This window comes from Taudactylus pleione, unplaced genomic scaffold, assembly GCF_031769625.1.
Source record: "Taudactylus pleione unplaced genomic scaffold, aTauple2 ptg000021l, whole genome shotgun sequence".
Taxonomy (NCBI): domain Eukaryota; kingdom Metazoa; phylum Chordata; class Amphibia; order Anura; family Myobatrachidae; genus Taudactylus; species Taudactylus pleione.
Genome location: NW_028284423.1, coordinates 16,077,918 through 16,095,000, shown reverse-complemented (window position 1 = coordinate 16,095,000; position 17,083 = coordinate 16,077,918). Strand labels below are relative to the sequence as shown.

The 17,083-nt window shown below is 31.4% G+C and overlaps 9 non-coding genes across 9 annotated transcripts; all 9 read right to left on the bottom strand.

The window, feature by feature from the left end:
- Positions 1–610: 610 nt before the first annotated feature.
- Positions 611–682, bottom strand: TRNAC-GCA (transfer RNA cysteine (anticodon GCA)). Its single transcript has one exon. It is a non-coding gene; the product is annotated as a tRNA-Cys (tRNA).
- Positions 683–3,099: 2,417 nt separating this feature from the next.
- On the bottom strand, positions 3,100–3,171 carry TRNAC-GCA (transfer RNA cysteine (anticodon GCA)). The gene has a single exon. It is a non-coding gene; the product is annotated as a tRNA-Cys (tRNA).
- Positions 3,172–5,223: 2,052 nt separating this feature from the next.
- TRNAC-GCA (transfer RNA cysteine (anticodon GCA)) lies at positions 5,224–5,295 on the bottom strand. Its single transcript has one exon. It is a non-coding gene; the product is annotated as a tRNA-Cys (tRNA).
- A 1,690-nt stretch (positions 5,296–6,985) lies between these two features.
- On the bottom strand, positions 6,986–7,057 carry TRNAC-GCA (transfer RNA cysteine (anticodon GCA)). Its single transcript has one exon. It is a non-coding gene; the product is annotated as a tRNA-Cys (tRNA).
- A 1,326-nt stretch (positions 7,058–8,383) lies between these two features.
- Positions 8,384–8,455, bottom strand: TRNAC-GCA (transfer RNA cysteine (anticodon GCA)). Its single transcript has one exon. It is a non-coding gene; the product is annotated as a tRNA-Cys (tRNA).
- Positions 8,456–10,146: 1,691 nt separating this feature from the next.
- Positions 10,147–10,218, bottom strand: TRNAC-GCA (transfer RNA cysteine (anticodon GCA)). Its single transcript has one exon. It is a non-coding gene; the product is annotated as a tRNA-Cys (tRNA).
- A 1,682-nt stretch (positions 10,219–11,900) lies between these two features.
- Positions 11,901–11,972, bottom strand: TRNAC-GCA (transfer RNA cysteine (anticodon GCA)). The gene has a single exon. It is a non-coding gene; the product is annotated as a tRNA-Cys (tRNA).
- Positions 11,973–13,663: 1,691 nt separating this feature from the next.
- Positions 13,664–13,735, bottom strand: TRNAC-GCA (transfer RNA cysteine (anticodon GCA)). Its single transcript has one exon. It is a non-coding gene; the product is annotated as a tRNA-Cys (tRNA).
- A 1,689-nt stretch (positions 13,736–15,424) lies between these two features.
- On the bottom strand, positions 15,425–15,496 carry TRNAC-GCA (transfer RNA cysteine (anticodon GCA)). Its single transcript has one exon. It is a non-coding gene; the product is annotated as a tRNA-Cys (tRNA).
- Positions 15,497–17,083: the final 1,587 nt, after the last annotated feature.

Below are 17,083 nucleotides of genomic sequence, written 5' to 3'. Positions count from 1 at the left end.
ACTTTTTTAAGAGAAACTAGGTAGGTGCTTTATATTTGCCTTCTATAAATTATAGATTTCTGTATAAATCTCTTTCAAAAAAATGAAATCTGCCGGTCTAACTGTGCTATCAGGAAGTTTATAATGTTAAAGTATCACTATTTAAGTGATGCTTTTCCTTATTTAATTATCAATGAGGGTGAGTATTAAAGTACACATGTTTCATGTTCAGTTATATTATACTATTCTAAATATATTACTATAGAAAGGACAGAAATTAAATTGAGGTTCTGGAACAGTTGGTGGGATTAGGGATTGAACTCAGACTGATATTGCAATAAGGCTTCTCCTACTTCTTCATTTTTAACCATTTCGGAAAGAAAGTACTATTTTAAGAGAATCTAGGTAAGTACTTTATATTTGCCTTCTATAAATTATAGATTTCTGTTAAAATCTCTATCAAAAAAATGAAATTACCACTCTATCTGTGCTATCAGGAAGTATATAATGTTAAAGTTTCACTTTTTTGTTTTCTTGCTCTTACTTGTGTTAGCTTTTCCTGTACTTGAGTTTCAAACTAGCTGTAAACTGCAAATTGATTCAGTACCTTTACACATTAAAAGCTAGGTAAAGGGGGCACCTGGATTTGAACCATGGACCTCTCGATCTGCAGTCGAATGCTCTACCACTGAGCTATACCCACTATTGCGTACAAGATTTTAAAAACATTCACATTGCAGTCAGAAAGTATAGGTGTTTGTACTATATATGTTGTCTTATAGGATAAAAAATTAATATGTATATTTATGGTGATGCTTTGGAGTTATTAATCTGGGCTTGATTGCAGAGTTCACATAGGTGTAAGCTGTGAGCATGCTCAAAAAGGAACTTTGATCATCTAAAGCTCCAATTTCGTCAGTAATAGTGACATCAGGACATATTGTGACTTTAAATTTTGGGAGGCCAAACAGAACTAAGAAAATACAAATTCTTAGCAATAAACCTATATAAATTATTTCAAAAAGTAGCTGACAACAGTATATTATTGCTAATAAAATAGGACATTTTGATTTTTGGGCTTGAGGGCTCAGATGTTCAAAATTAATGTTTGATGTATAAACTCGAATGGCCTAGTTGCAAAATTAGTCTGAGATTAACCCCCAATTACAACAACAGTTCCAGAACACTGCAATACAATTGCCTAATAATTCCTTATTTAAATATCAGAGAGGGTGAGTATTAAAGTACACATGTTTCATGTTCAGTTATATTATACTATTCTAAATATATTACTATAGAAAGGACAGAAATTAAATTGAGGTTCTGGAACTGTTGGTGGGATTAGGGATTGAACTCAGACTGATATTGCAATAAGAGTTCTCCTACTTTTTCAGTTTAACCATTTGGGAAAGAAAGTACTTTTTAAAGAGAAACTAGGTAGGTCCTTTATATTTGCCTTCTATAAATTATAGTTTTCTTTAAAAATCGCTTTCAAATAAATGAAATCTGCCACTCTAACTGTGCTATCAGGAAGAGTATAATGTTAAAGTATCATTATTTAAGTGATGCTTTTCCTAATTTAATTATCAATGAGGGTGAGTTTTAAAGTACACATGTTTCATGTTCAGTTATATTATACTATTCTAAATATATTACTATAGAAAGGACAGAAATCAAATTGAGGTTCTGGAACTGTTGGTGGGATTAGGGATTGAACTCAGACTGATATTGCAATAAGGCTTCTCCTACTTCTTCGTTTTTAACCATTTGGGAAAGAAAGTACTTTTTTAAGAGAAACTAGGTAGTTCCTTTATATTTGCCTTCTATAAATTATAGATTTCTGTATAAATCTCTTTCAAAAAAATGAAATCTGCCGGTCTAACTGTGCTATCAGGAAGTTTATAATGTTAAAGTATCACTATTTAAGTGATGCTTTTCCTTATTTAATTATCAATGAGGGTGAGTATTAAAGTACACATGTTTCATGTTCAGTTATATTATACTATTCTAAATATATTACTATAGAAAGGACAGAAATTAAATTGAGGTTCTGGAACTGTTGGTGGGATTAGGGATTGAACTCAGACTGATATTGCAATAAGAGTTCTCCTACTTTTTCAGTTTAACCATTTGGTAAAGAAAGTACTTATTAAAGAGAAACTAGGTAGGTCCTTTATATTTGCCTTCTATAAATTATAGTTTTCTTTAAAAATCGCTTTCAAATAAATGAAATCTGCCACTCTAACTGTGCTATCAGGAAGAGTATAATGTTAAAGTATCATTATTTAAGTGATGCTTTTCCTAATTTAATTATCAATGAGGGTGAGTTTTAAAGTACACATGTTTCATGTTCAGTTATATTATACTATTCTAAATATATTACTATAGAAAGGACAGAAATTAAATCGAGGTTCTGGAACTGTTGGTGGGATTAGGGATTGAACTCAGACTGATATTGCAATAAGGCTTCTCCTACTTCTTCGTTTTTAACCATTTGGGAAAGAAAGTACTTTTTTAAGAGAAACTAGGTAGGTGCTTTATATTTGCCTTCTATAAATTATAGATTTCTGTATAAATCTCTTTCAAAAAAATGAAATCTGCCGGTCTAACTGTGCTATCAGGAAGTTTATAATGTTAAAGTATCACTATTTAAGTGATGCTTTTCCTTATTTAATTATCAATGAGGGTGAGTATTAAAGTACACATGTTTCATGTTCAGTTATATTATACTATTCTAAATATATTACTATAGAAAGGACAGAAATTAAATTGAGGTTCTGGAACAGTTGGTGCGATTAGGGATTGAACTCAAACTGATATTGCAATAAGGCTTCTCCTACTTCTTCATTTTTAACCATTTCGGAAAGAAAGTACTATTTTAAGAGAATCTAGGTAAGTACTTTATATTTGCCTTCTATAAATTATAGATTTCTGTTAAAATCTCTATCAAAAAAATTAAATCTACCACTCTAACTGTGCTATCAGGAAGTATATAATGTTAAAGTTTCACTTTTTTTGTTTTCTTGCTCTTACTTGTGTTAGCTTTTCCTGTACTTGAGTTTCAAACTAGCTGTAAACTTCAAATTGATTCAGTACCTTTACACATTAAAAGCTAGGTAAAGGGGGCACCTGGATTTGAACCATGGACCTCTTGATCTGCAGTCGAATGCTCTACCACTGAGCTATTCCCCCTATTGCGTACAAGATTTTAAAAACATTCACATTGCAGTCAGAAAGTATAGGTGTTTGTACTATATATGTTGTCTTATAGGATAAAAAATTAATATGTATATTTATGGTGATGCTTTGGAGTTATTAATCTGGGCTTGATTGCAGAGTTCACATAGGTGTAAGCTGTGAGCATGCTCAAAAAGGAACTTTGATCATCTAAAGCTCCAATTTCATCAGTAATAGTGACATCAGGACATATTGTGACTTTAAATTTTCGGAGGCCAAACAGAACTAAGAAAATACAAATTCTTAGCAATAAACCTATATAAATTATTTCAAAAAGAAGCTGACAACAGTATATTATTGCTAATAAAATAGGACATTTTTATTTTTGGGCTTGTGGGCTCAGGTGTTCAAAAATAATGTTTGATGCATAAACTCGAATGGCCTAGTTGCAAAATTAGTCTGAGATTAACCCCCAATTATAACAACTGTTCCAGAACACTGCAATATAATTGCTTAATAATTCCTTATTTAATTATCAAAGAGGGTGAGTATTAAAGTACCCATGTTTCATGTTCAGTTATATTATACTATTCTAAATATATTACTATAGAAAGGACAGAAATTAAATAGAGGTTCTGGAACTGATGGTGGGATTAGGGATTGAACTCAGACTGATATTGCAATAAGGCTTCTCCTTCTTCTTCAGTTTAACCATTTGGGAAAGAAAGTACTTTTTTAAGAGAAACTAGGTAGGTTCTTTATATTTGCCTTTTATAAATTATAGATTTCTGTAAAAATCTCTATAAAAAAAATAAAAACTGCCAATCTAACTGTGCAATCAGGAAGTTTATAATGTTAAAGTATCACTATTTAAGTGATGCTTTTCCTTATTTAATTATCAATGAGGGTGAGTATTAAAGTACACATGTTTCATGTTCAGTTATATTATACTATTCTAAATATATTACTATAGAAAGGACAGAAATTAAATCGAGGTTCTGGAACTGTTGGTGGGATTAGGGATTGAACTCAGACTGATATTGCAATAAGGCTTCTCCTACTTCTTCGTTTTTAACCATTTGGGAAAGAAAGTACTTTTTTAAGAGAAACTAGGTAGGTCCTTTATATTTGCCTTCTATAAATTATAGATTTCTGTAAAAATCTCTATAAAAAAAATAAAAACTGCCAATCTAACTGTGCAATCAGGAAGTTTATAATGTTAAAGTATCACTATTTCAGTGATGCTTTTCCTTATTTAATTATCAATGAGGGTGAGTTTTAAAGTACACATGTTTCATGTTCAGTTATATTATACTATTGTAAATATATTACTATAGAAAGGACAGAAATTAAATCGAGGTTCTGGAACTGTTGGTGGGATTAGGGATTGAACTCAGACTGATATTGCAATAAGGCTTCTCCTACTTCTTCGTTTTTAATCATTTGGGAAAGAAAGTACTTTTTTAAGAGAAACTAGGTAGGTGCTTTATATTTGCCTTCTATAAATTATAGATTTCTGTATAAATCTCTTTCAAAAAAATGAAATCTGCCGTCTAACTGTGCTATCAGGAAGTTTATAATGTTAAAGTATCACTATTTAAGTGATGCTTTTCCTTATTTAATTATCAATGAGGGTGAGTATTAAAGTACACATGTTTCATGTTCAGTTATATTATACTATTCTAAATATATTACTATAGAAAGGACAGAAATTAAATTGAGGTTCTGGAACTGTTGGTGGGATTAGGGATTGAACTCAGACTGATATTGCAATAAGGCTTCTCCTACTTCTTCATTTTTAACCATTTCGGAAAGAAAGTACTATTTTAAGAGAATCTAGGTAAGTACTTCATATTTGCCTTCTATAAATTATAGATTTCTGTTAAAATCTCTATCAAAAAAATGAAATCTACCACTCTAACTGTGCTATCAGGAAGTATATAATGTTAAAGTTTCACTTTTTTGTTTTCTTGCTCTTACTTGTGTTAGCTTTTCCTGTACTTGAGTTTCAAACTAGCTGTAAACTGCAAATTGATTCAGTACCTTTACACATTAAAAGCTAGGTAAAGGGGGCACCTGGATTTGAACCAGGGACTTCTCGATCTGCAGTCGAATGCTCTACCACCGAGCTATACCCACTATTGCATACAAGATTTTAAAAACATTCACATTGCAGTCAGAAAGTATAGGTGTTTGTACTATATATGTTGTCTTATAGGTTAAAAAATTAATATGTATATTTATGGTGATGCTTTGGAGTTATTAATCTGGGCTTGATTGCAGAGTTCACATAGGTGTAAGCTGTGAGCATGCTCAAAAAGGAACTTTGATCATCTAAAGCTCCAATTTCATCAGTAATAGTGACATCAGGACATATTGTGACTTTAAATTTTGGGAGGCCAAACAGAACTAAGAAAATACAAATTCTTAGCAATAAACCTATATAAATTATTTCAAAAAGTAGCTGACAACAGTATATTATTGCTAATAAAATAGGACATTTTGATTTTTGGGCTTGAGGGCTCAGATGTTCAAAATTAATGTTTGATGCATAAACTCGAATGGCCTAGTTGCAAAATTAGTCTGAGATTAACCCCCAATTACAACAACAGTTCCAGAACACTGCAATACAATTGCCTAATAATTCCTTATTTAATTATCAGAGAGGGTGAGTATTAAAGTACACATGTTTCATGTTCAGTTATATTATACTATTCTAAATATATTACTATAGAAAGGACAGAAATTAAATTGAGGTTCTGGAACTGTTGGTGGGATTAGGGATTGAACTCAGACTGATATTGCAATAAGAGTTCTCCTACTTTTTCAGTTTAACCATTTGGGAAAGAAAGTACTTTTTAAAGAGAAACTAGGTAGGTCCTTTATATTTGCCTTCTATAAATTATAGTTTTCTTTAAAAATCGCTTTCAAATAAATGAAATCTGCCACTCTAACTGTGCTATCAGGAAGAGTATAATGTTAAAGTATCATTATTTAAGTGATGCTTTTCCTAATTTAATTATCAATGAGGGTGAGTTTTAAAGTACACATGTTTCATGTTCAGTTATATTATACTATTCTAAATATATTACTATAGAAAGGACAGAAATCAAATCGAGGTTCTGGAACTGTTGGTGGGATTAGGGATTGAACTCAGACTGATATTGCAATAAGGCTTCTCCTACTTCTTCGTTTTTAACCATTTGGGAAAGAAAGTACTTTTTTAAGAGAAACTAGGTAGTTCCTTTATATTTGCCTTCTATAAATTATAGATTTCTGTATAAATCTCTTTCAAAAAAATGAAATCTGCCGGTCTAACTGTGCTATCAGGAAGTTTATAATGTTAAAGTATCACTATTTAAGTGATGCTTTTCCTTATTTAATTATCAATGAGGGTGAGTATTAAAGTACACATGTTTCATGTTCAGTTATATTATACTATTCTAAATATATTACTATAGAAAGGACAGAAATTAAATTGAGGTTCTGGAACTGTTGGTGGGATTAGGGATTGAACTCAGACTGATATTGCAATAAGGCTTCTCCTACTTCTTCATTTTTAACCATTTCGGAAAGAAAGTACTATTTTAAGAGAATCTAGGTAAGTACTTTATATTTGCCTTCTATAAATTATAGATTTCTGTTAAAATCTCTATCAAAAAAATGAAATCTACCACTCTAACTGTGCTATCAGGAAGTATATAATGTTAAAGTTTCACTTTTTTTGTTTTCTTGCTCTTACTTGTGTTAGCTTTTCCTGTACTTGAGTTTCAAACTAGCTGTAAACTGCAAATTGATTCAGTACCTTTACACATTAAAAGCTAGGTAAAGGGGGCACCTGGATTTGAACCAGGGACCTCTCGATCTGCAGTCGAATGCTCTACCACTGAGCTATACCCCCAATTGCGTACAAGCTTTTAAAAACATTCACATTGCAGTCAGAAAGTATAGGTGTTTGTACTATATATGTTGTCTTATAGGATAAAAAATTAATAAGTATATTTATGGTGATGCTTTGGAGTTATTAATCTGGGCTTGATTGCAGAGTTCACATAGGTGTAAGCTGTGAGCATGCTCAAAAAGGAACTTTGATCATCTAAAGCTCCAATTTCATCAGTAATAGTGACATCAGGACATATTGTGACTTTAAATTTTGGGAGGCCAAACAGAACTAAGAAAATACAAATTCTTAGCAATAAACCTATATAAATTATTTCAAAAAGAAGCTGACAACAGTATATTATTGCTAATAAAATAGGACATTTTGATTTTTGGGCTTGTGGGCTCAGGTGTTCAAAAATAATGTTTGATACATAAACTCGAATGGCCTAGTTGCAAAATTAGTCTGAGATTAACCCCCAATTATAACAACAGTTCCAGAACACTGCAATATAATTGCTTAATAATTCCTTATTTAATTATCAAAGAGGGTGAGTATTAAAGTACACATGTTTCATGTTCAGTTATATTATACTATTCTAAATATATTACTATAGAAAGGACAGAAATTAAATTGAGGTTCTGGAACTGATGGTGGGATTAGGGATTGAACTCAGACTGATATTGCAATAAGGCTTCTCCTACTTCTTCAGTTTAACCATTTGGGAAAGAAAGTACTTTTTTAAGAGAAACTAGGTAGGTCCTTTATATTTGCCTTCTATAAATTATAGATTTCTGTAAAAATCTCTATAAAAAAAATAAAAACTGCCAATCTAACTGTGCAATCAGGAAGTTTATAATGTTAAAGTATCACTATTTAAGTGATGCTTTTCCTTATTTAATTATCAATGAGGGTGAGTATTAAAGTACACATGTTTCATGTTCAGTTATATTATACTATTCTAAATATATTACTATAGAAAGGACAGAAATTAAATTGAGGTTCTGGAAGTGTTCGTGGGATTTGGGATTGAACTCAGACTGATATTGCAATAAGGCTTCTCCTACTTCTTCATTTTTAACCATTTCGGATAGAGAGTACTATTTTAAGAGAAACTAGGTAGGTACTTTATATTTGCCTTCTATAAATTATAGATTTCTGTTAAAATCTCTGTCAAAAAAATGAAATCTACCACTCTAACTGTGCTATCAGGAAGTTTATAATGTTAAAGATTCACTTTTTTTTATTTCTTGCTCTTACTTGTGTTAGCTTTTCCTGTACTTGAGTTTCAAACTAGCTGTAAACTGCAGATTGATTCAGTACCTTTACACATTAAAAGCTAGGTAAAGGGGGCACCTGGATTTGAACCAGGGACCTCTTGATCTGCAGTTGAATGCTCTACCACTGAGCTATACCCCCTATTGCGTACAAGATTTTAAAAACATTCACATTGCAGTCAGAAAGTATAGGTGTTTGTACTATATATGTTGTCTTATAGGATAAAAAATTAATATGTATATTTATGGTGATGCTTTGGAGTTATTAATCTGGGCTTGATTGCAGAGTTCACATAGGTGTAAGCTGTGAGCATGCTCAAAAAGGAACTTTGATCATCTAAAGCTCCAATTTCATCAGTAATAGTGACATCAGGACATATTGTGACTTTAAATTTTGGGAGGCCAAACAGAACTAAGAAAATACAAATTCTTAGCAATAAACCTATATAAATTATTTCAAAAAGTAGCTGACAACAGTATATTATTGCTAATAAAATAGGACATTTTGATTTTTGGGCTTGAGGGCTCAGATGTTCAAAATTAATGTTTGATGCATAAACTCGAATGGCCTAGTTGCAAAATTAGTCTGAGATTAACCCCCAATTACAACAACAGTTCCAGAACACTGCAATACAATTGCCTAATAATTCCTTATTTAATTATCAGAGAGGGTGAGTATTAAAGTACACATGTTTCATGTTCAGTTATATTATACTATTCTAAATATATTACTATAGAAAGGACAGAAATTAAATTGAGGTTCTGGAACTGTTGGTGGGATTAGGGATTGAACTCAGACTGATATTGCAATAAGAGTTCTCCTACTTTTTCAGTTTAACCATTTGGGAAAGAAAGTACTTTTTAAAGAGAAACTAGGTAGGTCCTTTATATTTGCCTTCTATAAATTATAGTTTTCTTTAAAAATCGCTTTCAAATAAATGAAATCTGCCACTCTAACTGTGCTATCAGGAAGAGTATAATGTTAAAGTATCATTATTTAAGTGATGCTTTTCCTAATTTAATTATCAATGAGGGTGAGTTTTAAAGTACACATGTTTCATGTTCAGTTATATTATACTATTCTAAATATATTACTATAGAAAGGACAGAAATTAAATCGAGGTTCTGGAACTGTTGGTGGGATTAGGGATTGAACTCAGACTGATATTGCAATAAGGCTTCTCCTACTTCTTCGTTTTTAACCATTTGGGAAAGAAAGTACTTTTTTAAGAGAAACTAGGTAGGTGCTTTATATTTGCCTTCTATAAATTATAGATTTCTGTATAAATCTCTTTCAAAAAAATGAAATCTGCCGGTCTAACTGTGCTATCAGGAAGTTTATAATGTTAAAGTATCACTATTTAAGTAATGCTTTTCCTTATTTAATTATCAATGAGGGTGAGTATTAAAGTACACATGTTTCATGTTCAGTTATATTATACTATTCTAAATATATTACTATAGAAAGGACAGAAATTAAATTGAGGTTCTGGAACTGTTGGTGGGATTAGGGATTGAACTCAGACTGATATTGCAATAAGGCTTCTCCTACTTCTTCATTTTTAACCATTTCGGAAAGAAAGTACTATTTTAAGAGAATCTAGGTAAGTACTTTATATTTGCCTTCTATAAATTATAGATTTCTGTTAAAATCTCTATATAAAAAAATGAAATCTACCACTCTAACTGTGCTATCAGGAAGTATATAATGTTAAAGTTTCACTTTTTTTGTTTTCTTGCTCTTACTTGTGTTAGCTTTTCCTGTACTTGAGTTTCAAACTAGCTGTAAACTGCAAATTGATTCAGTACCTTTACACATTAAAAGCTAGGTAAAGGGGGCACCTAGATTTGAACCATGGACCTCTCGATCTGCAGTCGAATGCTCTACCACTGAGCTATACCCCCTATTACGTACAAGATTTTAAAAACATTCACATTGCAGTCAGAAAGTATAGGTGTTTGTACTATATATGTTGTCTTATAGGATAAAAAATTAATATGTATATTTATGGTGATGCTTTGGAGTTATTAATCTGGGCTTGATTGCAGAGTTCACATAGGTGTAAGCTGTGAGCATGCTCAAAAAGGAACTTTGATCATCTAAAGCTCCAATTTCGTCAGTAATAGTGACATCAGGACATATTGTGACTTTAAATTTTGGGAGGCCAAACAGAACTAAGAAAATACAAATTCTTAGCAATAAACCTATATAAATTATTTCAAAAAGAAGCTGACAACAGTATATTATTGCTAATAAAATAGGACATTTTGATTTTTGGGCTTGTGGGCTCAGGTGTTCAAAAATAATGTTTGATGCATAAACTCGAATGGCCTAGTTGCAAAATTAGTCTGAGATTAACCCCCAATTATAACAACAGTTCCAGAACACTGCAATATAATTGCTTAATAATTCCTTATTTAATTATCAGAGAGGGTGAGTATTAAAGTACACATGTTTCATGTTCAGTTATATTATACTATTCTAAATATATTACTATAGAAAGGACAGAAATTAAATTGAGGTTCTGGAACTGATGGTGGGATTAAGGATTGAAATCAGACTGATATTGCAATAAGGCTTCTCCTACTTCTTCAGTTTAACCATTTGGGAAAGAAAGTACTTTTTTAAGAGAAACTAGGTAGGTCCTTTATATTTGCCTTCTATAAATTATAGATTTCTGTAAAAATCTCTATAAAAAAAATAAAAACTGCCAATCTAACTGTGCAATCAGGAAGTTTATAATGTTAAAGTATCACTATTTAAGTGATACTTTTCCTTATTTAATTATCAATGAGGGTGAGTATTAAAGTACACATGTTTCATGTTCAGTTATAGTATACTATTCTAAATATATTACTATAGAAAGGACAGAAATTAAATCGAGGTTCTGGAACTGTTGGTGGGATTAGGGATTGAACTCAGACTGATATTGCAATAAGGCTTCTCCTACTTCTTCGTTTTTAACCATTTGGGAAAGAAAGTACTTTTTTAAGAGAAACTAGGTAGGTCCTTTATATTTGCCTTCTATAAATTATAGATTTCTGTATAAATCTCTATCAAAAAAATGAAATCTGCCACTCTAACTGTGCTATCAGGAAGTTTATAATGTTAAAGTATCACTCTTTAAGTGATGCCTTTCCTTATTTAATTATCAATGAGGGTGAGTATTAAAGTACACATGTTTCATGTTCAGTTATATTATACTATTCTAAATATATTACTATAGAAAGGACAGAAATTAAATTGAGGTTCTGGAACTGTTGGTGGGATTAGGGATTGAACTCAGAACGATATTGCAATAAGGCTTCTCCTACTTCTTCATTTTTAACCATTTCGGAAAGAGAGTACTATTTTAAGAAAAACTAGGTAGGTCCTTTATATTTGCCTTCTATAAATTATAGATTTCTGTTAAAATCTCTATTAAAAAAATGAAATCTACCACTATAACTGTGCTATCAGGAAGTATATAATGTTAAAGTTTCCCTTTTTTTGCTCTTACTTGTGTTAGCTTTTCCTGTACTTGAGTTTCAAACTAGCTGTAAACTGCAAATTGATTCAGTACCTTTACACATTAAAAGCTAGGTAAAGGGGGCACCTGGATTTGAACCAGGGACCTCTTGATCTGCAGTTGAATGCTCTACCACTGAGCTATACCCCCTACTGTGTACAAGATTTTAAAAACATTCACATTGCAGTCAGAAAGTATAGGTGTTTGTACTATATATGTTGTCTTATAGGATAAAAAATTAATATGTATATTTATGGTGATGCTTTTGGAGTTATTAATCTGGGCTTGATTGCAGAGTTCACATAGGTGTAAGCTGTGAGCATGCTCAAAAAGGAACTTTGATCATCTAAAGCTCCAATTTCGTCAGTAATAGTGACATCAGGACATATTGTGACTTTAAATTTTGGGAGGCCAAACAGAACTAAGAAAATACAAATTCTTAGCAATAAACCTATATAAATTATTTCAAAAAGTAGCTGACAACAGTATATTATTGCTAATAAAATAGGACATTTTGATTTTTGGGCTTGAGGGCTCAGATGTTCAAAATTAATGTTTGATGCATAAACTCGAATGGCCTAGTTGCAAAATTAGTCTGAGATTAACCCCCAATTACAACAACAGTTCCAGAACACTGCAATACAATTGCCTAATAATTCCTTATTTAATTATCAGAGAGGGTGAGTATTAAAGTACACATGTTTCATGTTCAGTTATATTATACTATTCTAAATATATTACTATAGAAAGGACAGAAATTAAATTGAGGTTCTGGAACTGTTGGTGGGATTAGGGATTGAACTCAGACTGATATTGCAATAAGAGTTCTCCTACTTTTTCAGTTTAACCATTTGGGAAAGAAAGTACTTTTTAAAGAGAAACTAGGTAGGTCCTTTATATTTGCCTTCTATAAATTATAGTTTTCTTTAAAAATCGCTTTCAAATAAATGAAATCTGCCACTCTAACTGTGCTATCAGGAAGAGTATAATGTTAAAGTATCATTATTTAAGTGATGCTTTTCCTAATTTAATTATCAATGAGGGTGAGTTTTAAAGTACACATGTTTCATGTTCAGTTATATTATACTATTCTAAATATATTACTATAGAAAGGACAGAAATTAAATCGAGGTTCTGGAACTGTTGGTGGGATTAGGGATTGAACTCAGACTGATATTGCAATAAGGCTTCTCCTACTTCTTCGTTTTTAACCATTTGGGAAAGAAAGTACTTTTTTAAGAGAAACTAGGTAGGTCCTTTATATTTGCCTTCTATAAATTATAGATTTCTGTATAAATCTCTTTCAAAAAAATGAAATCTGCCGGTCTAACTGTGCTATCAGGAAGTTTATAATGTTAAAGTATCACTATTTAAGTGATGCTTTTCCTTATTTAATTATCAATGAGGGTGAGTATTAAAGTACACATGTTTCATGTTCAGTTATATTATACTATTCTACATATATTACTATAGAAAGGACAGAAATTAAATCGAGGTTCTGGAACTGTTGGTGGGATTAGGGATTGAACTCAGACTGATATTGCAATTAGGCTTCTCCTACTTCTTCATTTTTAACCATTTGGGAAAGAAAGTACTTTTTTAAGAGAAACTAGGTAGGTCCTTTATATTTGCCTTCTATAAATTATAGATTTCTGTATAAATCTCTATCAAATAAATGAAATTTACCACTCTAACTGTGCTATCAGGAAGTATATAATGTTAAAGTTTCACTTTTTTTGTTTTCTTGCTCTTACTTGTGTTAGCTTTTCCTGTACTTGACTTTCAAACTAGCTGTAAACTGCAAACTGATTCAGTACCTTTACACATTAAAAGCTAGGTAAAGGGGGCACCTGGATTTGAACCAGGGACCTCTCGATCTGCAGTTGAATGCTCTACCACTGAGCTATACCCCAATCGCGTACAAGATTTTAAAAACATTCACATTGCAGTCAGAAAGTATAGGTGTTTGAACTATATATGTTGTCTTATAGGATAAAAAATTAATATGTATATTTATGGTGATGCTTTGGAGTTATTAATCTGGGCTTGATTGCAGAGTTCACATAGGTGTAAGCTGTGAGCATGCTCAAAAAGGAACTTTGATCATCTAAAGCTCCAATTTCGTCAGTAATAGTGACATCAGGACATATTGTGACTTTAAATTTTGGGAGGCCAAACAGAACTAAGAAAATACAAATTCTTAGCAATAAACCTATATAAATTATTTCAAAAAGAAGCTGACAACAGTATATTATTGCTAATAAAATAGGACATTTTGATTTTTGGGCTTGAGGGCTCAGATGTTCAAAATTAATGTTTGATGCATAAACTCGAATGGTCTAGTTGCAAAATTAGTCTGAGATTAACCCCCAATTACAACAACAGTTCCAGAACACTGCAATACAATTGCCTAATAATTCCTTATTTAATTATCAGAGAGGGTGAGTATTAAAGTACACATGTTTCATGTTCAGTTATATTATACTATTCTAAATATATTACTATAGAAAGGACAGAAATTAAATTGAGGTTCTGGAACTGTTGGTGGGATTAGGGATTGAACTCAGACTGATATTGCAATAAGAGTTCTCCTACTTTTTCAGTTTAACCATTTGGGAAAGAAAGTACTTTTTAAAGAGAAACTAGGTAGGTCCTTTATATTTGCCTTCTATAAATTATAGTTTTCTTTAAAAATCGCTTTCAAATAAATGAAATCTGCCACTCTAACTGTGCTATCAGGAAGAGTATAATGTTAAAGTATCATTATTTAAGTGATGCTTTTCCTAATTTAATAATCAATGAGGTTGAGTTTTAAAGTACACATGTTTCATGTTCAGTTATATTATACTATTCTAAATATATTACTATAGAAAGGACAGAAATTAAATCGAGGTTCTGGAACTGTTGGTGGGATTAGGGATTGAACTCAGACTGATATTGCAATAAGGCTTCTCCTACTTCTTCGTTTTTAACCATTTGGGAAAGAAAGTACTTTTTTAAGAGAAACTAGGTAGGTCCTTTATATTTGCCTTCTATAAATTATAGATTTCTGTATAAATCTCTTTCAAAAAAATGAATTCTGCCGGTCTAACTGTGCTATCAGGAAGTTTATAATGTTAAAGTATCACTATTTAAGTGATGCTTTTCCTTATTTAATTATCAATGAGGGTGAGTATTAAAGTACACATGTTTCATGTTCAGTTATATTATACTATTCTACATATATTACTATAGAAAGGACAGAAATTAAATCGAGGTTCTGGAACTGTTGGTGGGATTAGGGATTGAACTCAGACTGATATTGCAATTAGGCTTCTCCTACTTCTTCATTTTTAACCATTTGTGAAAGAAAGTACTTTTTTAAGAGAAACTAGGTAGGTCCTTTATATTTGCCTTCTATAAATTATAGATTTCTGTATAAATCTCTATCAAATAAATGAAATCTACCACTCTAACTGTGCTATCAGGAAGTATATAATGTTAAAGTTTCACTTTTTTTGTTTTCTTGCTCTTACTTGTGTTAGCTTTTCCTGTACTTGACTTTCAAACTAGCTGTAAACTGCAAATTGATTCAGTACCTTTACACATTAAAAGCTAGGTAAAGGAGGCACCTGGATTTGAACCAGGGACCTCTCGATCTGCAGTTGAATGCTCTACCACTGAGCTATACCCCCAATTGCGTACAAGATTTTAAAAACATTCACATTGCAGTCAGAAAGTATAGGTGTTTGTACTATATATGTTGTCTTATAGGATAAAAAATTAATATGTATATTTATGGTGATGCTTTGGAGTTATTAATCTGGGCTTGATTGCAGAGTTCACATAGGTGTAAGCTGTGAGCATGCTCAAAAAGGAACTTTGATCATCTAAAGCTCCAATTTCGTCAGTAATAGTGACATCAGGACATATTGTGACTTTAAATTTTGGGAGGCCAAACAGAACTAAGAAAATACAAATTCTTAGCAATAAACCTATATAAATTATTTCAAAAAGTAGCTGACAACAGTATATTATTGCTAATAAAATAGGACATTTTGATTTTTGGGCTTGAGGGCTCAGATGTTCAAAATTAATGTTTGATGCATAAACTCGAATGGCCTAGTTGCAAAATTAGTCTGAGATTAACCCCCAATTACAACAACAGTTCCAGAACACTGCAATACAATTGCCTAATAATTCCTTATTTAATTATCAGAGAGGGTGAGTATTAAAGTACACATGTTTCATGTTCAGTTATATTATACTATTCTAAATATATTACTATAGAAAGGACAGAAATTAAATTGAGGTTCTGGAACTGTTGGTGGGATTAGGGATTGAACTCAGACTGATATTGCAATAAGAGTTCTCCTACTTTTTCAGTTTAACCATTTGGGAAAGAAAGTACTTTTTAAAGAGAAACTAGGTAGGTCCTTTATATTTGCCTTCTATAAATTATAGTTTTCTTTAAAAATCGCTTTCAAATAAATGAAATCTGCCACTCTAACTGTGCTATCAGGAAGAGTATAATGTTAAAGTATAATTATTTAAGTGATGCTTTTCCTAATTTAATTATCAATGAGGGTGAGTTTTAAAGTACACATGTTTCATGTTCAGTTATATTATACTATTCTAAATATATTACTATAGAAAGGACAGAAATTAAATCGAGGTTCTGGAACTGTTGGTGGGATTAGGGATTGAACTCAGACTGATATTGCAAAAAGGCTTCTCCTACTTCTTCGTTTTTAACCATTTGGGAAAGAAAGTACTTTTTTAAGAGAAACTAGGTAGGTCCTTTATATTTGCCTTCTATAAATTATAGATTTCTGTATAAATCTCTTTCAAAAAAATGAAATCTGCCGGTCTAACTGTGCTATCAGGAAGTTTATAATGTTAAAGTATCACTATTTAAGTGATGCTTTTCCTTATTTAATTATCAATGAGGGTGAGTATTAAAGTACACATGTTTCATGTTCAGTTATATTATACTATTCTACATATATTACTATAGAAAGGACAGAAATTAAATCGAGGTTCTGGAACTGTTGGTGGGATTAGGGATTGAACTCAGACTGATATTGCAATTAGCCTTCTCCTACTTCTTCATTTTTAACCATTTGGGAAAGAAAGTACTTTTTTAAGAGAAACTAGGTAGGTCCTTTATATTTGCCTTCTATAAATTATAGATTTCTGTATAAATCTCTATCAAATAAATGAAATCTACCACTCTAACTGTGCTATCAGGAAGTATATAATGTTAAAGTTTCACTTTTTTT